The following is a 27720-nucleotide window of genomic DNA, read 5'->3' on the forward strand; positions in this document are numbered from 1 at the left end:
TTTTTAAATGAATTTGTTACAGATACAAACTCCATTTTCCAGGAGAAAAGATAATTTTTATAATTGCTACTCTCCATCATTTTTATAACCATTTATTCAGAATAATAGGTGTACAATCTCAACATTGACTCAAATGCAAACTCATTTACCTTGTTCAAGAATTATTAACTCAGCCAACTTTGGCCCATGACATATCTAATTATGCATGTTTAGTTAAAATATTTGAAAAATATAAATCAGTTTTTATTTTATATTAATTCTGTGAGATATGATTTGTATCAAGGTACTAGTGGGAAACTGCAACTGGAGGTCCATAGGTTAAAGAATCAGCTCTATAGAACATTGTAATGGGCTGAATGGTGGATTTTAGGAGCTTCTGATAATCCTGAAGGACACAATTCCCAAACACCATAATCTCAAATGTCAAAAATCTGAAAGATCACAAGTCCAAAAATATAATTCTGGGAAAAATAATTTTAAAATTATTTAAAAGATATTTGCATTTTAAAGGGGATTTGAGAAACATATAAAAACATGACAAAACACTTCATAGATCACTTTACACAATAAAGTAGTCAAAATAACATACATATTTTTGCAAGCATAAGCACTCAGGTATACCAATGACAGTCACATGGGTATGACTGTTATGAGCAGGTGAACTGTACTCACAAAGAAATGAGTCAAAAATTGAAATGTATAAACACGTATCACTATAGTTGGTAGTGTGTATACCCAGCTTTAGAGTTACAGTCATCTGAAATACCATGACTAAAAACCCAAGTCTTCTGATCAGATGGAGTAAAAGTTGTGATGAATCACCGCCACATATGCAGTTGTCTGAAGAGCCAAGATTTTGAGAAATTGTATCTTACACAAATGCAGATGTATGGACATATCTTTATTTATTGAGAAAGTTCCAACATTTTTACATACATACACAAAGCTTGCAAACAAAGTCACATTGTGATAAAGCACTTTCATGAAGTCAAATTTGCAAAAAAAAAAAATGCATAAAACAAATTAGAACTCTCTAAAAGTCCTTACATAATTTATATTTCCAGTATTGAAAATAATGCAAGATAAAATATGTAGCATAGCAAATTGTAAGATATATTTTGAAAATTTAAAATAGTGAGAAAAAGAAAAGGAAAAACTAAAAAGGAAATCTGACATATGAAATAGTGTATTACAGGGAAAAATTATGGGCAATTGCAGGGAGATAGTTCACTAAGTGATGGCTGGATTTCATGATCATTAAATATACATTGAAGTCTTGTATCACAATGAACAACTGCTTTTTTTCTTTTAGGACTTGGCCTTCCTCAGAGAATATTCATTTTCTACATGGTGCTGCTCTTTTCAAAATTCTTCTATGATTCCATACACACCAAAACAGGCATTCCCTATTAAATCTTCCTACCTTCAGTGTCATGCTTCTATGTTGTTTTGGGTATGTAGAAATCCATTCTACATGCGTTTATACATAGACCAATTTGGCAGAAATAATACTAGTGATCAAATAGTAACACCACTGTATAAGTGTCTTCTTATCCTACCATGCATATAATTATTTTTGAACCAGTCAGTAGCTTTGCTGGCTTCCTCAACAAATGTGGCTTTAATTTATTAAAAGTTCCTGAAATGTCATGTGCTGAAAGGAATGTCAATGCGGGCAAATGATGCATTTTTTTAAACTGAAGTTTTTGTCATTGCTGTACATCATGGTCAATCAACTCGTCTGAATTTTCTGCCAAATGCTTTGGGCTCAATGGAAAAAACACACCTTACTGGTAATACTTTCACATTCTCTTTTAGCAGCCTTGGTCATTCCTAGTTCCAAATCTGTCATTATGGCTTGGGGATTTAATTGAAATCTATTTTCTTCTGTGTAAGGACGGTAACAAGGTAATAGCTCCGCCTAACATGATGCAACTGTCTTGTGACTGTGATTGTCAGGATTTTAGACACCAGGAATTTTAAACTTTAGAGATTTTGATCTTTGGGATTTCAACATTTGGGAATATAGCCTGTAGGACTGTGTCTTTCGATATTATGATCAATCTCAGGCTCTGTGAACCACCTTTCTGCTTTGCCCTCTGCTCCCCGTTAAATTCTGCCAGAGGAAAAGAAAGATGTTCACTGAGGTCTGTTTCCTTTCGGTTTTCCGTTACTATAAGCATCATCTTAACAATGACTTCAGAAGCAGTTGTTGTTCCAGTAGCAGAATTTGAATTCAGTTAAATCTAGCTTGCAGTTAACTGCTTCAGTTCAATCAGAAGCAGTTGTTGTTCCAATAGCAGAATTTGAATTCAGTTAAATCTAGCTTGCATTCACTAAGGGGCATCAGCGCCAATTGTCTGTTTCCATCCCCTCAAGTTCATGGGTCCCAACCCCAGAGATACCCTCCTCCAAACTTCTAAATTGTGATAATTCCATTATTTGCCTTTGTTTCTCAACCCAGGAGCTGGTAGTTAATTCCTGCTGTTGTACCCTTCTATAATACTTTAATTCTCTCTGTTTATCTTTCAATTATTCGATACCCTTTGGCAACTGTTTATATTAAATTCTTTCTGTTAAAATGATTGCAGTGGTTTCTGTTTCCTGCCTGGACCCTGACTGATACAGGTCCCAGGCTAGTTGGTTTCTGGTACTATTTCTCATCAATAAGACTGGGAGCTCCCAGAGCAGCTGCAAAGAAGCTCATTTCCATCACCAGGAAGCCAACAGCAATTACTGTGTCAGTACTACCAACAAATCTGGTCTCATGCATTCTTCCAACCAATGTGAATCCAAGTGAATAAAGCCTCCAGAAAAATTAACCTCTGAAAAAGGTAAATCTAAAAAGACATAAAATAGATTAGTGTTATCCTGGGGCTGGATGTGAGAACAGGTACTGACTGCAAATAGGTACAAGGAAGATTTTGGGAGTGGTAGAAATGTTCTAACACTGATTTCAATGATAGTTTTATAAATATGCTAAAAATAATTGAATCATTTTTTAAAGTGGGTGACTTTTGTGAAATAAATGATGCCTCGATAGAGGTATTTTTTTAAAAAATCCACCTTTGAAATGTAACAAAGGACCCTGTGATCAGGGCCTATCATGGAAAGTGCAAGAGTGTCAGTTAAGTCAGGATTCTCATGCAAATCTGGACTTCTAATGTTTTCTCCAAATGTGATGCTACATACATACACCAACAGGACTGAAAGAACATGTTCATCACCACTAATTGTTAAAACACAAACACAGATTTTGTAACCTGAGGCCTCTTCACCTCTGAGATATTTATCTTCACTATCCAGTACATACATATTAATAAAATAGGACTTCTCTCTTTAGCATCTCAGCTAATCTCCAAGGCCAAAGACAGAGGAGGAAGAGGAGAGTTCACACTTAACTAAGCAACTACTATGGAAGAGGCATCATACTCTTGGCTTTATACCATCATTCAATCTCACTTTTATAATAGCCCTTTGTGATGGGCATTTCAACCCAAAATTCTACAGAGAAAAAAGGTGAAGCATTTAAAAGTAAAGTAACTTGCCCAATATCTTGTACTTAGTAAGTAGGATAGTTAGATTTAAAATTCAATTTTCTTACAGGAAATGGCATTTCCATTAAAACCTTGAAGTCTCTTCAGGGCAGCATTTCTAAGGGCCAAAAGAGAATTCAACAGGGCATCTTTGAATGAAAAAGGATAGCAGTCAAATCAATTTACGCAGCACATCAGTGTTTAATATCATATACATTATGAAGGTGGAATCTTTAAGAACTCTCAAAGGGTAGGCATTCCACATTGTATTTTACATAGGCAGATATTTTCCCCCTGATTACTTTAGGTTATTTTTTATTGAAATACTTGAAAACATTTTGCTTTATGTTGTTTTAAAGCATTCTGTGCTGACAAGTGGTGAGCTCAGAAAATTCAGTCCATTTTTCCCAAACCTATGAAAGTAATATTGTGCATGATTACTTTGGTAGTCCCTATGATTATGACCACACATTTAAAGTTGATGTTCCACTATGATTACCCAAACCAAGACTATTAACTTAAAACACACATCTGAAGATCGAAATGTATCTTCTCAATTGAGAAAAACAACAAAAAGAAATAGTATGTAAATTTGTTAAATCAATCTTTAAGTTATTAAGGGAAATCATCGGAATTGTATTGTCTTTTGCATGGAAATAAACTTTGTCATTGTTTAGAACAGAAGGACAAAAGTAGCTAAAATAATTTATGTTGCAAGTCTAACCATGCTAACATTTCAAACAGAAATTTGAATACCTAGGTCCCCAATTCCAATATCTTACTCATAATGGGAATTGTTTAAACATTTGAACGAAATAAGTGTCATTTGCCTTGTTGAGATAGATATTTCTAATATGATCGAAAACTGATGTTAAAATTACATCCCTATCCTGAGGCAATAGCGTAGAGACCAAGTCTACTTGGTGCTTTGGTTCATATAAAGGTCATTGTGATAAAAATCTCAATGACATGCAATAAAAAAATTCACATTGTCTATGTTGGGTGAGGAAAGTAAAGGCACAACTGTAGTTGTGAAGCTTAACTGAGGTTGGCGAGGACTATTTCCACTGAAACAAACAGCTTTTTATATTAAAATACTGTTAATGGTTACCGTAGATAATTTGATTAAGAAATTGGGGAGGTAAATAAATTTTTTCTTTTCATATTATATTATTCTGTGCTTAAACTTTAATGAAAGTGCTGGAACTTTTATCATGGGTATGCATTTCTTTGTTAGTGGAAGAAGTAATTACTTAAAATTTATTTTAAAATAAGAAGCAAAAATGACTTCTAAAAAGTCACATAATTTTTAAAAATAATTTTTATTACAGAGAGGTAATCCAATGCCAGGACACACGTGCTCCCTGGGATAAAACTGAAATATCTACAAAAACAAAATAAGAAGAAGCCATTTTAATGCCTAGAGGAAGAAAATACAGAATATGTGGACTGTGTGTGACCTTTGAGTAAGCCAGTGATGCTCCAAGTACCCATTCACAATGAGATCAGGAACCTGTGATGGAATAGAAACTAATACACTACTTTCTTCTATGAGCAAGCCTTGCTACCAAAATAGATAAACAAATACATAAATCAGATGAATTGAAAAGCATGCTTAATGGCTAAATTAATTTACACCCTGATGCAAACTGGTTGCAAACAGTTGGCCAACCAGAGACCACACTATGGGTAGAACTGAAATCGGCATACACCAAAAATAAATGGAAGGAGGAAGGTTTACAGAGTGAGTCAGTCAGGGTTCAATGTAGGAAACAGAACTCACTGTAGACATTTAATGCAGAAAAAGATTTAAAACAGAGAATTTAGTGCAGACAGAAATGGTGGAAGGAAGAATAATGTGCAACAAGTCCAGAAGCCGCCACTTAGCCAATTTGAAGAACTTCCATCATAACTACAATCCAGAGATCAGAGAGTTAGAATTGCTGTCACGACCACCACTACCTTTTAACATTTATGGATCTAGTGACTAGACAGAGGAACACTGAGTCTGGTCAATTCAATGGCTTCTAAATCTTCATGAGCTTGCTTGCCAGCTGAAAATGACCTCCACCTCTGCCCTCCCTATATGCCCATATTTGTTTGGTACATCATTCTATCCCCAATAGAAAAGCACGGTAATACTACACAGCAAATGATATCAATATACTGTCACAGGAAATGAAGAATTGGTACCAATATCCCAATCTTCAACAACTTTCAAAGTCTTTTACAATGCTACAGTTTCATATTCTATAATTCTCTGATACATATTCATAACAATGTATGAACTCCCTCAATACCTAGTTATCCACTTTCTGTCCTCCATCAACTCCCCCAAAAGACCATAGATAACCAATCTCTACCAAACTTATCCATTTTTAGCCCCTTCAATCTCAAAGGAAGTGCTGTTACTCTCTCTAACCATGGCCCATTCCCAGGCTGTGTTCTAAAATTTCCCCCAAAGTCTCAGAGACTTTAATTCTACTCTATTACTTCTTTTCTCCTAAATCTTCACCCTGGCTTCTTTCCCAATCAAACATCTATAACAAATGCTACAATCAAACATGTGACCTTTGATCTTAAAAATAAATGGTCTCCTATGACATTACATCTCCCTTAGCAAGCCTCTTCTTCCACATATGCATCTTTCACTAAAATACAAAATTAAGGTAAAATAAAAAAAATCTTTGAAATAAATGAAAACAGAGACACAATACACCAAAATCTCTAGGATGAAGCAAAGGCAGTATAAAGAGGAAAGTGTATACCACTAAACACTTACATCAAGAAGTTAGAAAGATTTCAAATTAGTGATCTAACCTCACACCTAAGCAAAAAACTAGGAAAACAAGAACAAACCAACAACCAACAAAGTCCAAAGCTAGCACAAGAAAAGAAGGAAAATCAGAGCAGAGCTAAATGAAGAAACTGTAACCCAAAAATCCATACAAAGGATCAATAGAAACAAAAGTTAGTTCCTTTGAAAAGATAAACAAGATCAATAGAATGCTAGCTAGATTAACAAAGAAAAACAAAGAGAGAAGATCCAAATAAACATAAACAAAAATGACAAAAGTGGCATTATAACCAAACCCAAGAAAAACAAAACATCCGCAGAGACTATTATGAACACCTCTATGCACAAAAACTAGAAAACCTAGAGGAAATCAATAAATTCTGGGAAACAAACAACCTCCCACGATTAAATCAGAATGAACTTGAAATCCTGAACAGACAAATAACAAGTTCTAAAACTGAATCAGTAGTAAAAAACCTACCAATGAGTAAGCCCTGGACCAGATGGATTCACAATGAATTCTACCAGATGTACAAGGAGCTGTAACAATTCTACTGAAACTATTCCAAAAAAATTGAAGAGGAGGGATACCTCCCTAACTCATTCTATGGAGCCAGCATCATCCTAATGCCAAAATCTAGCAAAGATACAACAACAAAAAAAGACAACTACAGACCAATATCTCTGATGAATATAGATGCAAAAATTCTCAACAAAATAATAGCAAACTGAATTCAGCAGCACATCAAAAAGTTCATTTACCACAATCAAGAAGGCTTCATTCCTGGGATTCAAAGTTGGTTCAACATGCAAATCAATATATATAATTCAACACATAAACAGAATTAAAAATGAAAATTATATGATAATTTCAGTCAATGCAGAAAAGGCTTTCAATAAAATCCAATCTTCCTTTATGATAAATACCCTCAACAAACTAAGCATCAAAGAGAATGTACCTCAAAATAATAAGAACCATCTATGACAAAGCCACAGTTAACACAATACCGAATGGGCAAAAACTGGAAGCACTTCCCTTAAGAACAGGAACAAGATGAGGATTCTCTCTCTATATACTTCTATTCCAGAGAGTACTGAAAGTTCTAGCCAAAGCAATCAGGCAAGAGAAAGAAATAAAAGGCTTCCAAATATGAAAAGTCACCGTCAAATTTCTCTCCTTGCTGGTAATATGGTTTTATAACTGGAAAACCCCATAGTTTCTTCCCAAAGACCCCCAGAACTCAAATGAATTCAGTAAAGTTTCAGGATACAAAGTCAATGTACAAAAATTAGTAGTATTTCTATATACCAATACCATTCAAGCTGCTCTAGAGCTCTGCATGAAAGAACCCTCTAATCTTCAGAACCATCCTGTGAGGCAGGTGCTACTGTTACTCTGTTTTCACAAGTAAAGAAACGAAGCACAGCAGATCCAAAGCCATGGTGTAGGATGTTGTGTAGAACGGCTCCCGGGACACTGGGAAAGTTCTTCTGCATCCCAGTATCTTCTTAACTGGTTCATTAATGTCTGATATCCCTGCATGAGAAAGCACAGCATAGACAGAAAGCTTAATATGTATATACACGCACTGAGAGATAAGGCATTGATCTAACATCTCATTATAGGTATTAGAAATGCCATCTCAAGAGCAGGTTCTCATGGGGTGACAGGCAGGGTATTCTAGGGGAAGGAATAGCCCAAGAAAGGAAGCATTACAAAGGAAGAGGAGAAAGACAGTTGTAAATGAGGAGACAGTGGTTTTCTTCCATTGCATATTTTCCCAAGGCTGGCCCCTTTTCTATCACATTCTTACCCAGTAACTCATACTTTCCCTAGAGCTCTTGCAAGCAAGAACTATTGAGAAAGTAGCCCATCTGAAAGTATATTTTCTGCTGTTTTTCTGCTTCTAGAACTGGCTGAAGTTTACTTTTGGTACTCCAGAGACCTAGCTTCTTCTTGCCTTCTTCCAATGTGGCCTATTTAATCTCCTGTCATGTGGGAAGTTACGTTCAAAATCTCCATGATCCTCAGTCTATAGTAAGTTAGGCATGTAGTGACAAGCACATGCCACTGCAATATGTTGCTGCTGGTTGTTGATCAAGATAGGCTGGAAGAAAAACATTATTTTCAGGTGTGAAAAACCGTCACCTTTATCAGTAATTCTTCTTGCATTTTTCCCAAGACATTGTAGCCTATTTAAACTTGGGAGGTTAAGTTTTGTAGCACTCATTATGACTGAAAATTTAGTTCATACCATCATGACGCTCTCTTTATTAGGTGTTACCATTAAACAATATTAAAATAAACACAATGTGGCTGGTCTTTTGAAAGTTACATGGCATGTTTACTTCTTTGTCTGGTTTCTTAATTACACTTCTTCATCTTTCTGAATACCAGTGCCGCTGTCACCCACAATATTTGCTGTTTTGAGTACGTGGTTTACATTTTGTTTTGCCCAATAATAGAATATGATGGGGACATATGGTGGCTCACACCTCTAAACCCATGAGGCTGAGGTGGGTGGATAACTTGAGGTCAGGAGTTCAAGATCAGCCTGGCCAACATGGTGAAACCCTGTCTCTACTGAAAATACAAAAATTAGCCGGGTATGGCGATGGACTCCTATAATCCTATCTACTCCGATAGCCGAGATTACACCAGCCTGGGCGATGGCCTGGGCAACAGACATACACATACAAAAAAAAAAGAAACTCAGGTTGTACCCTTGTACCCACTAGTTGCAGAGTGATTTTATTTTTATTTATTTATTTTGAGACGGAGTCTCTCTCTGTCACCCAGGCTGGAGTAGAGCGGCAGGATCTCAGCTCACTGCAACCTCCACCTCCCAGGTTCAAGCGATTCTCCTGCTTCAGCCTCCTGAGTACCTGGGATTACAGGTACTCACCACCATGCCCAGCTAATTTTTTGTGTTTTTAGTAGAGATGGGGTTTCATCATGTTGGCCAGGCTCGTCTCAAATTCTTGACCTTAGGTGATCCACCCGCTTTGGCCTCCCAAAGTGCTGGGATTACTGGTGTGAGCCACCACACCTGGCAGTGATTTTATATTTAAATGTGTATTTTATAGGATGCCTCATTTTCTGGTCACAGGGTCACAACGAAGCAAGTAGTTTATTGCCATTTTTCAATGGGAAAGCAGACATACACGAGGGCAAATGACTTCCCTTTGGTCATTCAGTCTGTAAGTGGGAATTGAGAGCGGGATCTTAGGTCCTCTGACCATCAGCCCTGTGTTCTGTCTTTCACTTAGCTTTCCATTTTCTTTAAGCCAAGTAATGGAAGTGATTTGAAAGCTGCATTCTCAGCCTATTGGAAAGTGGTTCACCAGAGGTGTTTTTTCACCACTCTCAGTCTTTAATGTCACCTGACACCAAAGATCTCATGATGGGAAATACTGAATGTGGATTTGGCCAGTCGTCACGCATCCCAAAATTACCCAAGCTCACCCCTCTGATCGGAAGCATTTGGGTGGTGGAAGGTAGGGCCTTAGTGGATATCCCTACTACCCCCCATGCACTGAGGTATGGCTGGCCAGTGATCCTCACTGACATCTGGGGATTGTGTGTAGGATTATGAGCATCCACTGTGAGTGCTGAGACCTGAGAAAATGCACCAAGTCAGGCAGAAGTGTGTTGCATCAGTGCCTTGACAACACAGTCTATTCTCACATGTTCAAGGCCTGAGCCACCACTGATCACCATCACGCTGATCCTAAGTGCCTACGATTTCAGCAAGAGGGGAATGGCAGTCACCTATATGCTTTTTGACTGTATTCTACTGGGCTTCCTAATAAAAGATGTTAATTCAGAGAGAAAGAGACAGGTGAGTGAGGTGGCACACAAACTGCTATCCCCAGACTTTGCCCAGATTTCAGAGTTAAGATCTTCTTTGAAGGCTCTGAAATCTGGCACAGTCCTTACCATGACTGAAACCTGGAGAGGAGATGTGGACAGAGGGTCATTTTTGTGTTGAGTCCCTAGGTGACCCTCTTTTCTTCTGTGTAACAATGTGTGTTGTGCCTGGGCCCTTGTTAAGTCCTCTTTGTATTATCTCTGGCTGTCACTAGCATAGCATGTGCTCTCCTCCCACTTTCAGCCTGAAAAATCCAACTTCTGAGCCCTGAGTGACAAATCAGCTTTGTAATGGGAAGCTGACACCAGGCTGTCTTCAAGGGTTATGACTGGGCAGTTGCAGAGAGCCCTGGTCTCAGAGGGGTTGTGCACTTGGTTTACAATGCTCTGCTGTTGCATCTTGAAATTCTTAATTTTTGAACAAGGAGCCATGTATTTTCATTTTTCACTGGGCCCATAATCTATGTAGCTCATGCTGCCAACATCATTGGCATTGTTGAGTATCAGAGTTCAGAAGAAACTTAAAGGCTACTGTCTGATTCGATCCTTGGAGCTTACAAAAAGGAACGTGGGGAACAGTCACTGTGCGACTAGCCTGAGGTTACTCAGGAAGTTAGAGGCAGAGCTGCAGTCAGGGTAACCTCTCTTTACTGCTACCTGTGTGCTCTTTCTACTGCACCCTGACTATAAAATATCTCGCAACCCAGGAACAAGGGCTATCTCATAGGTGGGCACAGCAGCGTGATCACTCTCTCAGTCATCTGTACTCCTCCTTTGCTTTGACCAAAGAGACAGGAAGGGACCTTTTGCCCTACATAAAATACCGCTCAAAGGCTTGGCAACAACAACAGATAAAAGAGAGTGTTGGCCTAAGACCAATGTTTCAACCATGATGTCAAAACAATATTTTGTTTCAACAAAGAAAAGCTGTGTCACAAGTAGATTCTTATTATTAATAATCAGACTGGGGTTCTTGACAATGATTTGGTTTCATACTACACTCGGACACCTGTGCGCACTGAGTATCACTGACCTTGTGAGAACATCATTCTCACTGAGATTATGTGCTTTCTTGTGTGAGAACTGTACATAATATTGTGTGTACCATTGGAAGGGTGTCCTGCCTGTGATGCTGTCTAAAAGGGGAATAAGTGTGGTTAAGAACTAAGGATACATTAAATATTTACTCTATCAGATTTTTCAAGGTTTATGTTAAGCCAGACCAGAAGAAAGTCATCTATTTGGACTGTATCACTCTAACCTGTTAAGTTGAACTGTCTATGCAGAATTAAAATTTCACAGTATGTCCCGATTTCTTACCGAGAGCCAATCTGAGACACCAACAAGACTAGTAAAACATCTTTGTGCTTTGGGTCGCATTGCTATCAAAGACCTTGTACATTATGTCATTCAAGAATCTTTATGTTAAGATTCTTATGGAAAATCCTTTCCAAAGTTTAACCCTATGATAAGCTTCTTTTTTTTTTTTTTTTTTTTTGAGATGGAGTCTCGCTCTGTTGCCCAGTCTAGATTGCAGTGGCATGATCTCAGCTCACTGCAACCTCCACCTCCCGGATTCAAGCAATTCTCCCTGCCTCAGCCTCCCTCAGCCTCCTGAGTAGCTGGGATCACAGGTGCCTGCCACTACATCTAGCTACATTTTTTTTTCTTTTTTGTAATACATTTTTTTAAACACATTTTTTAGCCAGGCATGGTGGCTTACACTTGTAATCCCAGCACTTTGGGAGGCCAAGCAGGCGGATCACCTGAGGGTGGGAGTTCAAGACCAGCTTTACCAACATGGAGAAACCCCATCTCTACTATAAATACAAAATTAGCCGGGCACGGTGGCACATGCCAGCAATCCCAGCTATTAGGGATTACATGCAGGTCCACTGCAGGGCCAGGGTTCAGACCAGGGCCAGAGCTGGGGCAGTGCCAGGGCCAGGACCAGGAAAGGGCAATGTCAAGACAAGGGCCATGGCAGGACCAGCAATGGGGCTAGGGCCAGGACAGGGACAGGGCCAGGGCCAGGGCCAGGGCCAGAATAGCAGGGTCAGGGTAGGGCCAGGGCAAATTAGGGCCAAGACAGCATCAGGACCAGGGCTGGGCCAGGGTATGGCCTTAACTAGCAAAGGGCCAGGGCAAGGGCCAGGGTCCATGCCAGTGCCAGCGCCGGTCCAGGGCAGGGGCAGGGCCATGGCCAGGTCTAGGACAAGGCTGGGGCAGGGCCAAGGTCTGGGTCAGGGTCAGCACAGGACTAGGGCAGAGCCAGCGGAGGGGCAGGGCCATGATAGGGCCAGGGCGGGGACAGGCCAAGGCAGAGCCAGGTTAAATCAGGGAGACCGAGGCAGGAGAACTGCTTGAACCTCGAAGGCAGATGTTGCAGTGAGCCAAGATCACGCCATTGCACTCTAGCCTGAACAGCAAGAACTCTGTCTCCAAAAAAAAAAAAAAAAAAAAAAAACACCCCAAAAACAAAAAAAACTAAATCCAGAAAGATTAAAAAATCTAAACTTTAAAATCTAGAAAACATCAGACAAAAATTAAAAAGTATACTTCAAAAATCTTGGTACATGCCAGACAAAAAGGCATGTGAATGTTTCCATTTATACGAAATGTCTAGTTGAGAGTAAGTAAATCCACAGAGACAAAAAATTACAATAGTGGTTGCCAAGGGCTGCGAGGGGAGAGGGACACGGAGTGACTACTAACAGGTTTCTTTTTGGGAAGATGAAAATGTTCTGCACAGAATCAGTGGTGATTGATGATTGTACAGCTTTGTTAATCCAGGGCCTGGGCCAGGGAAAGGCCAGTGCAAGGGCAGGGCCAGGACAGGGCAGGGACAGGGTAGCACAGGGCCAAGACAGAGCCAGGAGGGGGCCAGGGCAGGGCTGGGACAGGCCAGGTAGTTGTAGGGCAGGTCCAGGGCAGGGGCAGGGCAGGGCCAGGCCAAATGCCAAGGCCATGCCCAGGGCAGGGCCAAGGCAGAGGCAGGGCCATGGCATGGCAGGGCCAGGGTAGCACAAGGTCAAGGAAAGGCCAGGGAAAGTGGGAGCCTTGGCAGGGCCAGGGCCAAGGTAGTGCCAGGGCAGGGCCAGAAGCAGGGCAGGACCAGAGCAAGATGAGGACCAGGGCCAAGTCAGGGTCAGGGATATGGCAGGACCAGTGGCAGGGTAAGGACAATGGCAGGACCCGGGGCAGGGCCATGGGCATGGCTATGGCAGGGCCCCGGCATGGGCAGCGTTGGGCAGGGCAGGGCCAAGGTAGTGCAGTGACCAGTCAGGGCTGGGCCAGGGCAGGACCAGAACTGGGACAGGGCCAGGACTAGGACAGAACGGGGACAGGGTCACGGCCAAAGAAAAACCAGGGGCAGGGTCACAGCCAGCGACAAGTCAGGACCAAGGCCAGGGCCCAAAGCACAGCAGAACCAGGGCCGGGGCAGGGACATGTCAGGGCCAGGCCCACGGCAGGGCCAGGGCCAGCAGAGGGTCAGGGAAGGGCAAGGGTAGCACATGGCCAAGGCAGGCCAGGTTCAGTGTAGAGCAAGGAATGGGTCAGGGTATGGCAGGGCAGGGACAGGTAAGTCCAGGACCAGAGCCAGGTCTGGGACATGGACAGGGCAGGCCAGAAACACGGCAGGACCAAAAAAGGGCCAGGGCCAGGGCAAGGCCAGAGAAGGACCAGGGAAAAAACATGGCCAGGGAAGGTCCAGGGCAAGGGCAGGGCCAGGGCAGAACCAGAGCCAGGGCATGCCAAAGGGAAGGTCATGGCAGGGCAAGGCCAGGGTAGGGCAGGGCCAGGGTAGGGTGAGGGTAGGGCCAGGGCAGGACTAAGATAGCACAGGGCCAGGGCAGGACAAGGCCAGGGAACGGTAAGGCCAGGGTAGAAAAAGCCAGGGTAGAAAAAGCCAAGGTGGAAAAGGCCTGGGTAGAAAAGGCCAGGGTGGAAAAGGCCAGGGTGGAAAAGGCCAGGGTGGAAAAGGCCAGGGTAGGGCCAGGCCAGGATAAGAGAAGGCCAGGGTAGGGCCAGGGCCAATGCAGGGCAGGGCTACGGTAACACAGGGCATGGCCAAAAACAGGGCAGGGCTATAGTAGTAGCAGGACTGGCAACAGGGCCAGGGCAAGGGCTGGACCAGAGCATGGTGGGGACAATATAGGACCAGGACAGAGAATGGCAAGGCAGGTCCAGGGCCATGTCATGGACATGGCAGGCCCAGGGTCAGGCCAGGGCAGGGCAAGGACAAGGCTGGGGAGAAGGCAGGGTCGGGGTCAAGGCAGTGTCAGGGCTGAACAGCACCAGAGCAGGGCCAGTGCAGGGTGAGGGCAAGGCCAGGACATGGAAGGGCAGAGCAGGACCAAGGAAGGGCCAGAAGAGGGCCAGGGCAGGGTCAGGGCCAGAACAAGGGTACAGCCAGGCCAGGAACACGGTAGGACCAGGGCTGGACCCAGGTTGGGACATGCAGGTCAGAGCATGTACAAGGCAGGGCCAGAGCCAGGCCATAGAGAGGAGAGGACCAGCACCAAGGCAGAGTCAGGGTAGTTCCAGGGCTGAGCAGGGTCAGGGCAGGTCGCGGGTTGAGGCAGAGCTAGGGCCAAGGCAGGGCCATGGCAGCACCAGGACAGGGGGCAAGACGATGGCAGGACTGGGCCATGGCAACGCCTGGTCAACTCCAGGACAGGGCCAGAAGCAGGACAGGGCCAGGGCCAATGCTCAGGCCAGGGACAGGGCATGGCAGGAAGTGCCAGAGCAGGGCTGGGCCAATGTTGGGGCAGGGCAAATCAGGGCCAGGACACCTCCAAGTCTAGCTCTGGCCCTGCCTTGGCCCTGGCCCCTTCCTGGCCTGACCTTGTCCCCGGCCCTGCCCAAACCATGCCCTGTGTATTTGACCAGTGTTTTGTAACCAGAATGATACAAGAAACTTTAATAAGCTATTTTTGTACATTTTTAGTAGAGATGGGGTTTCACAGTGTTGTCCAGGCTGGTCCCAATCTCCTGAGCTCGAGCCATCCCCCTGCCTTGGCCTCCCAAAGTGCTGGGAGTAATCTGGCCAAGTACTTAACCTCTTTAGGTCTGTTTCCTATGTAAGGAAAATGGGGATGCCATAAGTACCCAGCACATAGAGTAATTGTGAGAATCGATGCCTCACAAATAAACGTACTTATAAAATTATACTCGGCCGGGCGCGGTGGCTCAAGCCTGTAATCCCAGCACCTTGAGAGGCCGAGGCGGGTGGATCACGAGGTCAGGAGATCGAGACTATCCTGGCTAACATGGTGAAACCCTGTCTCTACTAAAAATATAAAAAACTAGCCGGGCGTGGTGGCGGGCGCCTGTAGTCTCAGCTACTTGGGAAGCTGAGGTGGGAGAATGGCGTGAACCCGGGAGGCGGAGCTTGCAGTGAGCCGAGATCACGCCACTGCACTCCAGCCTGGGAGACACAGCGAGACTCCGTCTCGAAAAATAAATAAATAAATAAATAAATAAATAAATAAATAAATAAATTATACTCATAGAACACTACCGAAAACAAAAAGAGTATAAGTTAAAATTTAGTAATGATTTACTACAAATACTATTGCTATTACAAACAACATAATACAGATATTATTACTACTACTATAGTTACCTTAAAAATATAAAACAAAATTTGTAAATAATAGCCTAATGTAATCCCTCCTGCTCTGCCCTGGCTGAGCCCTAGCGCTGGCTCTACCCCTAGTCTCACCATATCCCTGGAACTGACCCTTCCCTGGCCCTGCCGCTGCCCTGGCCCTTCCCATCTTCAGGCCTTACCAAGGCCCTACCCTGGTCCTGACCCTGCCCTGGCTTGATCCTGACCCTGTCCCTACCGGAGAATTGGAAGGGCAGAGCCAGGGAAGGGCCGGGGAAAATAAGGGACTGGACACATCCAAATCCAAGAAAACGCCAGGGCCATGACAGAGCCAGGGCGAGTCCTTGGCAAGGCCACGTTCCAGGCCAGGGCCAGGAAAGGGTCAAGGCAGGGTCACTGTATGGCCACGGTCCAGGTCAAAGCCAGAGCAGTGGCAGGGGCAGGCCTGCATAAGGGCAGGACCAGGGCCAGGGCTGTGCCAGGACAGAACAAGCGCAGAGCAAGGCAGGACCAGAGCCAGGCATTAGAGAGAGTAGGGCAAATGCCAAGGCAAGGCCAGGGCAGTGCCAGGGCTGAGGCAAGGTCAGGGAAGGTCCACGGCTGAGTCAGTGCTAGAACCAAGACAAGAGCAAAGGCCGGGGCAGATCTAGGGCACAAGCAAGGCAGACTAGGGCAGGGCAATAGCAAGACCAGGCAACGGCAGGGCCAGCCCAGGATAGAACAGGGTACAGGCAGGTCAGGGCCAGGGCCACAGCTGGGGCAGGACAAGGACCAGGATCAGAGTCCAGGCCAGGGCAAGGGTATAGCCAGGGCAGAGGTACAGCCAGAGGCAGGGTATAGGCAGGGCCAAGGCAGGTCCATTGCAGGGCCGGGGTTCAGACCAGGGCCGGGGCAGGGCCGGGGCAGGGCCAGGGCCAGGGCCAGGACCAGGAAAGGGCAATGTCAGGAACACGGCCATGGCCAACTTAGCTAGAGCCAGGACAGAGACAGGGTCAGGGGTGTGTGGGGCCAGAATAGCATGCCAGGGTAGGGCCAGGGCAAATTAGGGCCAGGACAGGGTCAGGAGGAGGACTGGGCCAGGGTATGGCCTTAAGTAGCCAAGAGCCAGGTCCAGGGTCCATGCCAGTGCCAGCGCCGGCCCAGGGCAGGGGCAGGGCCATGGCCAGGTCTGGGACAAGGCTGGGGCAGGGTCAAGTTCTCGCTCAGGGTAAGCACAAGACCAGGGCAGAGCCAGGGAAGGGGCAGGGCCATGGTAGGGCCAGGAGAGGGACGCGCGAAGGCAGAGCAAGATTAAACCAGGGACAGGATACCTTCAAATCTACTTCAGGGCCAGGGTCAGGCCAGGGCCAGGACAGGGCCAAGACATGGCCAGGGCCAGGACTGTCAGGATCATTGGCAGGGCCAGGGCCATGGCACGACCAGGGTCAGGAGCAGTGGTCAATGCCGGGCCAAGGCCAGAGCAAGGACCAGGTTTGCACTAGGGCCAGTGTGAGGGCCAAGGCGGGGTCAGGGCGGGACCAAAAGCAGGACAGAGCCAGGGCAGGGTGGAGCAGGCCCAGGGTAGCACTGGGTAAAGGCAGGGCATGACCAACCAGGGCAGGTCTATGGCTGTGGCAGGGCCAGGGCCAGGGCCAGGGCCAGGGCCAGGGCCAAGGCAGGGCCAAGACAGTGACAGCTCCAGGGCAGGGCCGGGGTTAGGACCACGGACATGTCCAAGGCCAGTGCCAGGGCAAGGACACGGGCAGGGGCAGGGCCAGGGTCATCTAAGAACCAAGGACAAAGCCAGGCCCAGAGCAGGGCCAGAACAGGTACCTGGCAGGGCTAGGGTCTGGGACAGGGCCATGGCAGGGCCAGGGCCACAACCAGGTCTGTGCTATGGCCAGGTCCAGCACAGCGCCCAGGCAAGGCTAGGGTGAAGGCCAAGGTAGGGCCAGCGCAGGGTCAAAGCTAGAGTACGGCCAAGGCAGGACCAGGGCAGGCAAGGCAGGGCCAGGAAAGCATAGGGCCAAGGCAGGGCAGGGCCAGGACAGTGCCAAGACCTGAGCAGGGCCAGGGAACAGCCAGGGCAGGGACAGGGCCATGGCCATGGCCTGGGCAGGACCAGGTTCGGGACAGGAGCAAAACAAGGGCAACAACAGTGCAGGTTCTTGGCACAGCCAGGGTCCAGGACAGTGTCAGGGCAGGGCCAAGGCAGGGTCTGGGCCATGGGAAGAAGAGCAACAGGGCGGGGGCTTCTCCAGTGACAGGACCAGAGTCAGGGCAAGGGCCAGGGCAGTGCAAGGCCAGGGTAGGGCCAGGCATTTCACGGTCAAGGCCAGGGGTGAACCAGGGCAAAGTCTGAAGCAGGGCAGGGCCAGGGCCAGGACAGGTCCAGGGCAGGTCCACGACAGGGCCAGGGGCTGCGTAAGGGCAAGGGCAGGGCCAGAGCAAGGTAAGGGTCAGGGCCAAGGCCAGGATAGGGACAGGGCAAGAAATATGGCAGGACCAAGGCCAATGCCAAGGCCAGGGCTGAGTCAGGGCAGGGCAGGGCATGGAATGGCCAGCGCAGGACACGACAAAAGGCGGTCCATAGAAAGAGCAGGGCTCATGCCAGGAAAGGACCAGGCTAGTGCCAAGTCTGAGGTAGTGTCATGGCATGCACAGGGCGGGGCCAGGGCCGGAATCGAGCCAGGGCACAGCCAAGGCAGGGTAGGGCAGGGCAATGCCACAGCCGGGTCAGTACTAGGACAGGGCAGAACAGGGCAAGGTGATGGTAGGGGCAGGACAAGGACAGGCCAAGGCAGAGCCAGGTCACTCCAGGGCCAGGACACCTCCAAGTCAACTTCAGGCCCAGGGCTATGAAGGACAAAGGCCAGGGCCAGGGTCAGGGCCAGGTCTGGGTTAGGGCCAGGTCCAGAGCAGGGCCTAGCGAAGACTAGGGTGAGGGACAAGGTAGGGCCAGGGCAGGCTGATGACACATCCAGTGCATGGCAGGGTAGGGTGGTGGCAAGACCAGGGGCAGACCACTGCCAACTCAGGGCCAGGGAAAGGCCATGGCCAGGGCACAGCCAGGAAAGGGTCTGGGTCAGGGCCAGGACCAAGGCAGAGCAGGGCCAGGGCCATGGCAGAGTCGGGCCAAGTCCTCGACAGGACCAGGTTCCAGGCCAGGGCCAGGGCAGAGGCAGGGGCAGGGTCTGGATAAGGGCAAGGCCAGGGATACGGTAGGACCAGGGCTAGGGCCAGGGCCCAGGCTAAGCCAGAACAAGGCCAGGGCCAGGCCATAGTGAGGACAGGGCAAAGGCCAAGGCAGGGTCAGAGCAGGTCCAGGGAGAGGCCAGTGCCAGGCAGGGCCAGGGCACAACCAGGGCAGTGTAAGGCAGGTCAATGGCACCACTGAGCCATGACAGGGCAAAGTCAGTGCCAGGAGAGGGCACAACAGGCAGGGCCACGGTGCGGCCAGGGCAGGGATGGGCCAAGGCAGGGCCAGAACAAATCTGGGCCAGGACACGTCCAAGGCCAGGTCAAGGCCAGAACAGGAGCAGGACCATGACCACCAGCAGGGCCAGTGCCATGACAGGACCAGGGTCAGGACAAGAGGCAGGGCCAGAGCCAAGGCCGGGCCAGCACAGGTTCAGGGAAAGGCCAGTGCAAAGGCAAAACCAGGATGGGATTGGAGAAGGGCAGGGCCGAGACAGTCCAGGTAACAGGAGGGGAGGGCAGGGCCAGGGCAAGGCAGGGCAGTACAGGGCCAGGTCCACGGCAGTGGCAGGGCAAAGCCAGGCCCATTGCCAATGCAACAGCCCACCCTACAAGGCTTCTACCACCTGGCCACTGCCGCAGCCCGGCCATCGCTGTAAGCCTCACCCCCAACCCTGGCTGCAGCCGCCTGACCTCCTAGCGTGGTCACTCTCCTACCGTTCCAGCACGCTGCAGTCTCCGTCACTGCCACCCACCCTCAGCGAGGCAAGCCGTGGTGTCACAGGCTCCAGGTGTCTCCTCCTCCTCCTGGCACAGAGCAGCTGGTCGGGCAAAGCCACAAAAGCCTAGAGGAAGATGCGAGGGGAGGTAGCATTAAGAGCCTCAACTTAACACCCTTCCCTGGCCCTGCCGCTGCCCTGGCCCTTCCCATCTTCAGGCCTTACCAAGGCCCTACCCTGGTCCTGACCCTGCCCTGGCCTGGTCCTGACCCTGTCCCCCTACCCCAGAGAAGTGCAAGGGCAGAACCAGGGAAGGGCCGGGGCGGATAAGGGACAGGGCACATCCAAATCCAAGAAAACGCCAGGGCCATGACAGAGCCAGGGCGAGTCCTTGGCAAGGCCACGTTCCAGGCCAGGGCCAGGAAAGGGTCAAGGCAGGGTCACTGTATGGCCAAGGTCCAGGTCAAAGCCAGAGCAGTGGCAGGGGCAGGCCTGCATAAGGGCAGGACCAGGGCCAGGGCCAGGGCTGTGCCACGACAGAACAAGAGCAGTGCCAGGCAGGACCAGAGCCAGGCATTAGAGAGAGTAGGGCAAATGCCAAGGCAAGGCCAGGGCAGTGCCAGGGCTGAGGCAAGGTCAGGGAAGGTCCACGGCTGAGTCAGTGCTAGAACCAAGACAAGAGCAAAGGCCGGGGCAGATCTAGGGCACAAGCAAGGCAGACTAGGGCAGGGCAATAGCAAGACCAGGCAACGGCAGGGCCAGCCCAGGATAGAACAGGGTACAGGCAGGTCAGGGCCAGGGCCACAGCTGGGGCAGGACAAGGACCAGGATCAGAGTCCAGGCCAGGGCAAGGGTATGGCCAGGGCAGAGGTACAGCCAGAGGCAGGGTATAGGCAGGGCCAAGGCAGGTCCATTGCAGGGCCGGGGTTCAGACCAGGGCCGGGGCAGGGCCGGGGCAGGGCCAGGGCCAGGGCCAGGACCAGGAAAGGGCAATGTCAGGAACACGGCCATGGCCAACTTAGCTAGAGCCAGGACAGAGACAGGGTCAGGGGTGTGTGGGGCCAGAATAGCATGCCAGGGTAGGGCCAGGGCAAATTAGGGCCAGGACAGGGTCAGGAGGAGGACTGGGCCAGGGTATGGCCTTAAGTAGCCAAGAGCCAGGTCCAGGGTCCATGCCAGTGTCAGCGCCGGCCCAGGGCAGGGGCAGGGCCATGGCCAGGTGTGGGACAAGGCTGGGGCAGGGTCAAGTTCTCGCTCAGGGTAAGCACAAGACCAGGGCAGAGCCAGGGAAGGGGCAGGGCCATGGTAGGGCCAGGAGAGGGACGTGCGAAGGCAGAGCAAGATTAAACCAGGGACAGGATACCTTCAAATCCACTTCAGGGCCAGGGTCAGGCCAGGGCCAGGACAGGGCCAAGACATGACCAGGGCCAGGACTGTCAGGATCATTGGCAGGGCCAGGGCCATGGCACGACCAGGGTCAGGAGCAGTGGTCAATGCCGGGCCAAGGCCAGAGCAAGGACCAGGTTTGCACTAGGGCCAGTGTGAGGGCCAAGGCGGGGTCAGGGCGGGACCAAAAGCAGGGCAGAGCCAGGGCAGGGTGGAGCAGGCCCAGGGTAGCACTGGGTAAAGGCAGGGCATGACCAACCAGGGCAGGTCTATGGCTGTGGCAGGGCCAGGGCCAGGGCCAGGTCCAGGGCCAGGGCCAAGGCAGGGCCAAGACAGTGACAGCTCCAGGGCAGGGCCGGGGTTAGGACCACGGACATGTCCAAGGCCAGTGCCAGGGCAAGGACACGGGCAGAGGCAGGGCCAGGGTCATCTAAGAACCAAGGACAAAGCCAGGCCCAGAGCAGGGCCAGAACAGGTACCTGGCAGGGCTAGGGTCTGGGACAGGGCCATGGCAGGGCCAGGGCCACAACCAGGTCTGTGCTATGGCCAGGTCCAGCACAGCGCCCAGGCAAGGCTAGGGTGAAGGCCAAGGTAGGGCCAGCGCAGGGTCAAAGCTAGAGTACGGCCAAGGCAGGACCAGGGCAGGCAAGGCAGGGCCAGGAAAGCATAGGGCCAAGGCAGGGCAGGGCCAGGACAGTGCCAAGACCTGAGCAGGGCCAGGGAACAGCCAGGGCAGGGACAGGGCCATGGCCATGGCCTGGGCAGGACCAGGTTCGGGACAGGAGCAAAACAAGGGCAACAACAGTGCAGGTTCTTGGCACAGCCAGGGTCCAGGACAGTGTCAGGGCAGGGCCAAGGCAGGGTCTGGGCCATGGGAAGAAGAGCAACAGGGCGGGGGCTTCTCCAGTGACAGGACCAGAGTCAGGGCAAGGGCCAGGGCAGTGCAAGGCCAGGGTAGGGCCAGGCATTTCACGGTCAAGGCCAGGGGTGAACCAGGGCAAAGTCTGAAGCAGGGCAGGGCCAGGGCCAGGACAGGTCCAGGGCAGGTCCACGACAGGGCCAGGGGCTGCGTAAGGGCAAGGGCAGGGCCAGAGCAAGGTAAGGGTCAGGGCCAAGGCCAGGATAGGGACAGGGCAAGAAATATGGCAGGACCAAGGCCAATGCCAAGGCCAGGGCTGAGTCAGGGCAGGGCAGGGCATGGAATGGCCAGCGCAGGACACGACAAAAGGCGGTCCATAGAAAGAGCAGGGCTCATGCCAGGAAAGGACCAGGCTAGTGCCAAGTCTGAGGTAGTGTCATGGCATGCACAGGGCGGGGCCAGGGCCGGAATCGAGCCAGGGCACAGCCAAGGCAGGGTAGGGCAGGGCAATGCCACAGCCGGGTCAGTACTAGGACAGGGCAGAACAGGGCAAGGTGATGGTAGGGGCAGGACAAGGACAGGCCAAGGCAGAGCCAGGTCACTCCAGGGCCAGGACACCTCCAAGTCAACTTCAGGCCCAGGGCTATGAAGGACAAAGGCCAGGGCCAGGGTCAGGGCCAGGTCTGGGTTAGGGCCAGGTCCAGAGCAGGGCCTAGCGAAGACTAGGGTGAGGGACAAGGTAGGGCCAGGGCAGGCTGATGACACATCCAGTGCATGGCAGGGTAGGGTGGTGGCAAGACCAGGGGCAGACCACTGCCAACTCAGGGCCAGGGAAAGGCCATGGCCAGGGCACAGCCAGGAAAGGGTCTGGGTCAGGGCCAGGACCAAGGCAGAGCAGGGCCAGGGCCATGGCAGAGTCGGGCCAAGTCCTCGACAGGACCAGGTTCCAGGCCAGGGCCAGGGCAGAGGCAGGGGCAGGGTCTGGATAAGGGCAAGGCCAGGGATACGGTAGGACCAGGGCTAGGGCCAGGGCCCGGGCTAAGCCAGAACAAGGCCAGGGCCAGGCCATAGTGAGGACAGGGCAAAGGCCAAGGCAGGGTCAGAGCAGGTCCAGGGAGAGGCCAGTGCCAGGCAGGGCCAGGGCACAACCAGGGCAGTGTAAGGCAGGTCAATGGCACCACTGAGCCATGACAGGGCAAAGTCAGTGCCAGGAGAGGGCACAACAGGCAGGGCCACGGTGGGGCCAGGGCAGGGATGGGCCAAGGCAGGGCCAGAACAAATCTGGGCCAGGACACGTCCAAGGCCAGGTCAAGGCCAGAACAGGAGCAGGACCATGACCACCAGCAGGGCCAGTGCCATGACAGGACCAGGGTCAGGACAAGAGGCAGGGCCAGAGCCAAGGCCGGGCCAGCACAGGTTCAGGGAAAGGCCAGTGCAAAGGCAAAACCAGGATGGGATTGGAGAAGGGCAGGGCCGAGACAGTCCAGGTAACAGGAGGGGAGGGCAGGGCCAGGGCAAGGCAGGGCAGTACAGGGCCAGGTCCACGGCAGTGGCAGGGCAAAGCCAGGCCCATTGCCAATGCAACAGCCCACCCTACAAGGCTTCTACCACCTGGCCACTGCCGCAGCCCGGCCATCGCTGTAAGCCTCACCCCCAACCCTGGCTGCAGCCGCCTGACCTCCTAGCGTGGTCACTCTCCTACCGTTCCAGCACGCTGCAGTCTCCGTCACTGCCACCCACCCTCAGCGAGGCAAGCCGTGGTGTCACAGGCTCCAGGTGTCTCCTCCTCCTCCTGGCACAGAGCAGCTGGTCGGGCAAAGCCACAAAAGCCTAGAGGAAGATGCGAGGGGAGGTAGCATTAAGAGCCTCAACTTAACACCCTTCCCTGGCCCTGCCGCTGCCCTGGCCCTTCCCATCTTCAGGCCTTACCAAGGCCCTACCCTGGTCCTGACCCTGCCCTGGCCTGGTCCTGACCCTGTCCCCCTACCCCAGAGAAGTGCAAGGGCAGAACCAGGGAAGGGCCGGGGCGGATAAGGGACAGGGCACATCCAAATCCAAGAAAACGCCAGGGCCATGACAGAGCCAGGGCGAGTCCTTGGCAAGGCCACGTTCCAGGCCAGGGCCAGGAAAGGGTCAAGGCAGGGTCACTGTATGGCCAAGGTCCAGGTCAAAGCCAGAGCAGTGGCAGGGGCAGGCCTGCATAAGGGCAGGACCAGGGCCAGGGCCAGGGCTGTGCCACGACAGAACAAGAGCAGTGCCAGGCAGGACCAGAGCCAGGCATTAGAGAGAGTAGGGCAAATGCCAAGGCAAGGCCAGGGCAGTGCCAGGGCTGAGGCAAGGTCAGGGAAGGTCCACGGCTGAGTCAGTGCTAGAACCAAGACAAGAGCAAAGGCCGGGGCAGATCTAGGGCACAAGCAAGGCAGACTAGGGCAGGGCAATAGCAAGACCAGGCAACGGCAGGGCCAGCCCAGGATAGAACAGGGTACAGGCAGGTCAGGGCCAGGGCCACAGCTGGGGCAGGACAAGGACCAGGATCAGAGTCCAGGCCAGGGCAAGGGTATGGCCAGGGCAGAGGTACAGCCAGAGGCAGGGTATAGGCAGGGCCAAGGCAGGTCCATTGCAGGGCCGGGGTTCAGACCAGGGCCGGGGCAGGGCCGGGGCAGGGCCAGGGCCAGGGCCAGGACCAGGAAAGGGCAATGTCAGGAACACGGCCATGGCCAACTTAGCTAGAGCCAGGACAGAGACAGGGTCAGGGGTGTGTGGGGCCAGAATAGCATGCCAGGGTAGGGCCAGGGCAAATTAGGGCCAGGACAGGGTCAGGAGGAGGACTGGGCCAGGGTATGGCCTTAAGTAGCCAAGAGCCAGGTCCAGGGTCCATGCCAGTGTCAGCGCCGGCCCAGGGCAGGGGCAGGGCCATGGCCAGGTCTGGGACAAGGCTGGGGCAGGGTCAAGTTCTCGCTCAGGGTAAGCACAAGACCAGGGCAGAGCCAGGGAAGGGGCAGGGCCATGGTAGGGCCAGGAGAGGGACGCGCGAAGGCAGAGCAAGATTAAACCAGGGACAGGATACCTTCAAATCCACTTCAGGGCCAGGGTCAGGCCAGGGCCAGGACAGGGCCAAGACATGACCAGGGCCAGGACTGTCAGGATCATTGGCAGGGCCAGGGCCATGGCACGACCAGGGTCAGGAGCAGTGGTCAATGCCGGGCCAAGGCCAGAGCAAGGACCAGGTTTGCACTAGGGCCAGTGTGAGGGCCAAGGCGGGGTCAGGGCGGGACCAAAAGCAGGGCAGAGCCAGGGCAGGGTGGAGCAGGCCCAGGGTAGCACTGGGTAAAGGCAGGGCATGACCAACCAGGGCAGGTCTATGGCTGTGGCAGGGCCAGGGCCAGGGCCAGGGCCAGGGCCAGGGCCAAGGCAGGGCCAAGACAGTGACAGCTCCAGGGCAGGGCCGGGGTTAGGACCACGGACATGTCCAAGGCCAGTGCCAGGGCAAGGGCACGGGCAGGGGCAGGGCCAGGGTCATCTAAGAACCAAGGACAAAGCCAGGCCCAGAGCAGGGCCAGAACAGGTACCTGGCAGGGCTAGGGTCTGGGACAGGGCCATGGCAGGGCCAGGGCCACAACCAGGTCTGTGCTATGGCCAGGTCCAGCACAGCGCCCAGGCAAGGCTAGGGTGAAGGCCAAGGTAGGGCCAGCGCAGGGTCAAAGCTAGAGTACGGCCAAGGCAGGACCAGGGCAGGCAAGGCAGGGCCAGGAAAGCATAGGGCCAAGGCAGGGCAGGGCCAGGACAGTGCCAAGACCTGAGCAGGGCCAGGGAACAGCCAGGGCAGGGACAGGGCCATGGCCATGGCCTGGGCAGGACCAGGTTCGGGACAGGAGCAAAACAAGGGCAACAACAGTGCAGGTTCTTGGCACAGCCAGGGTCCAGGACAGTGTCAGGGCAGGGCCAAGGCAGGGTCTGGGCCATGGGAAGAAGAGCAACAGGGCGGGGGCTTCTCCAGTGACAGGACCAGAGTCAGGGCAAGGGCCAGGGCAGTGCAAGGCCAGGGTAGGGCCAGGCATTTCACGGTCAAGGCCAGGGGTGAACCAGGGCAAAGTCTGAAGCAGGGCAGGGCCAGGGCCAGGACAGGTCCAGGGCAGGTCCACGACAGGGCCAGGGGCTGCGTAAGGGCAAGGGCAGGGCCAGAGCAAGGTAAGGGTCAGGGCCAAGGCCAGGATAGGGACAGGGCAAGAAATATGGCAGGACCAAGGCCAATGCCAAGGCCAGGGCTGAGTCAGGGCAGGGCAGGGCATGGAATGGCCAGCGCAGGACACGACAAAAGGCGGTCCATAGAAAGAGCAGGGCTCATGCCAGGAAAGGACCAGGCTAGTGCCAAGTCTGAGGTAGTGTCATGGCATGCACAGGGCGGGGCCAGGGCCGGAATCGAGCCAGGGCACAGCCAAGGCAGGGTAGGGCAGGGCAATGCCACAGCCGGGTCAGTACTAGGACAGGGCAGAACAGGGCAAGGTGATGGTAGGGGCAGGACAAGGACAGGCCAAGGCAGAGCCAGGTCACTCCAGGGCCAGGACACCTCCAAGTCAACTTCAGGCCCAGGGCTATGAAGGACAAAGGCCAGGGCCAGGGTCAGGGCCAGGTCTGGGTTAGGGCCAGGTCCAGAGCAGGGCCTAGCGAAGACTAGGGTGAGGGACAAGGTAGGGCCAGGGCAGGCTGATGACACATCCAGTGCATGGCAGGGTAGGGTGGTGGCAAGACCAGGGGCAGACCACTGCCAACTCAGGGCCAGGGAAAGGCCATGGCCAGGGCACAGCCAGGAAAGGGTCTGGGTCAGGGCCAGGACCAAGGCAGAGCAGGGCCAGGGCCATGGCAGAGTCGGGCCAAGTCCTCGACAGGACCAGGTTCCAGGCCAGGGCCAGGGCAGAGGCAGGGGCAGGGTCTGGATAAGGGCAAGGCCAGGGATACGGTAGGACCAGGGCTAGGGCCAGGGCCCGGGCTAAGCCAGAACAAGGCCAGGGCCAGGCCATAGTGAGGACAGGGCAAAGGCCAAGGCAGGGTCAGAGCAAATCCAGGGAGAGGCCAGTGCCAGGCAGGGCCAGGGCACAACCAGGGCAGTGTAAGGCAGGTCAATGGCACCACTGTGCCATGACAGGGCAAAGTCAGTGCCAGGAGAGGGCACAACAGGCAGGGCCACGGTGGGGCCAGGGCAGGGATGGGCCAAGGCAGGGCCAGAACAAATCTGGGCCAGGACACGTCCAAGGCCAGGTCAAGGCCAGAACAGGAGCAGGACCATGACCACTAGCAGGGCCAGTGCCATGACAGGACCAGGGTCAGGACAAGAGGCAGGGCCAGAGCCAAGGCCGGGCCAGCACAGGTTCAGGGAAAGGCCAGTGCAAAGGCAAAACCAGGATGGGATCGGAGCAGGGCAGGGCCGAGACAGTCCAGGTAACAGTAGGGCAGGGCCAGGGCAAGGCAGGGCAGTACAGGGCCAGGTCCACGGCAGTGGCAGGGCAAAGCCAGGCCCATTGCCAATGCAACAGCCCACCCTACAAGGCTTCTACCACCTGGCCACTGCCGCAGCCCGGCCATCGCTGTAAGCCTCACCCCCAACCCTGGCTGCAGCCGCCTGACCTCCTAGCGTGGTCACTCTCCTACCGTTCCAGCACGCTGCAGTCTCCGTCACTGCCACCCACCCTCAGCGAGGCAAGCCGTGGTGTCTCAGGCTCCAGGCGTCTCCTCCTCCTCCTGGCACAGAGCAGCTGGTCGGGCA

At 51.7% G+C, this 27720-nt stretch overlaps 1 long non-coding RNA gene across 1 annotated transcript; it reads right to left on the bottom strand.

Moving 5' to 3' along the window:
* Positions 1-101: 101 nt before the first annotated feature.
* Positions 102-27720, bottom strand: LOC139358588 (uncharacterized). The gene is made up of 4 exons (XR_011613773.1): positions 27606-27720; positions 23662-23789; positions 19713-19840; positions 102-7870 (listed from the first exon to the last, which is right to left on the bottom strand). It is a non-coding gene; the product is annotated as an uncharacterized lncRNA (long non-coding RNA).

The sequence above is a fragment of the Macaca nemestrina genome, chromosome 15 (assembly GCF_043159975.1).
Source record: "Macaca nemestrina isolate mMacNem1 chromosome 15, mMacNem.hap1, whole genome shotgun sequence".
Lineage (NCBI taxonomy): Eukaryota > Metazoa > Chordata > Mammalia > Primates > Cercopithecidae > Macaca > Macaca nemestrina.